We start from the raw sequence: 1005 nt of genomic DNA, 5'->3' as shown, positions 1-1005 counted from the left end.
TAAAATAAATAAATAAATCCAAAAAAAAAAAAAGAAAGTAAAATAAATAAATAAATAAATAAATGTGGGGGCAGGGGAGACAAGGGGAGGGGAGAAAGAGGAGATGTTCATAGGCCTGGGAGACTAGGTGACACATGCAAGGGACTTCAAAAGGGGCAGAGGCTCACTCTTGTCATCGCGGCTTACGTTTCCTCTGGGTGTGCAGGAGGGGTTGTGACCTGCGAGTGACCGGCACCAAGACAGGGCCGTTGTAAAGGGGACCCTCTCATGGAAGGGATGGGAACTTTACAGTAAATAAAGAGGAAAATATTTGATTAGCCTTTTATCCTGAAAAAGAAAAGGCACCAAAATGATGAAAATCACTTTACCCTCTAATGAAATTTAGATTGTGGTTTCAGCCATGTGCTAATTCTGAGAATTGCAACAACAACAAAAAAATCTAAACTTTTTTTTTCCTGCTAAAACTGTGTGGCATTCTCTACTTCATTTTTCACTTTCACCTCACATTCATAGAGAGGGTTGCAACATATTTGATGGCTTCATCAAATTTTTTAAGGTCTTTTCTAAATCCTCCCTATTCACATTGTCTCATCATTCTCTTTTGTCTTTCTGGTGGCATTAACTGGCCTCGCTCAAGGCATGGAGCAGCTTCTAGGTTACTTTCACAGACTTCATGAAGCCCTGCAGCTCTGTAAGATTTGCAATTTCACCTTATGAACCGATTTGCATTGGATTTGAATTACAATTTTGGATGTTGCTACAAACCACAAAGGTGTTGATGGGCACAGATGTCTGCTAGTGTGAAACAGGGAGAGACTTTATTTGAGTGTAGACAGTGTTATGGTCCATTAGCACGTAAGTTTCATGTTATGACAACTTTGCTTCACAAGCAAGTCATAACCGTAGGCACTTGGGTAACAAATACTCAGATAAAAACCATCCCCTGTACAGGAACGGAGCACACAGTTTTGATAAACACAGGGCTCGGTGGCCAAAAAACATGGC

Source organism: Halichoerus grypus, chromosome 1 (assembly GCF_964656455.1).
Source record: "Halichoerus grypus chromosome 1, mHalGry1.hap1.1, whole genome shotgun sequence".
NCBI lineage: Eukaryota > Metazoa > Chordata > Mammalia > Carnivora > Phocidae > Halichoerus > Halichoerus grypus.
Note: the sequence above shows the minus strand (reverse complement) of the source record.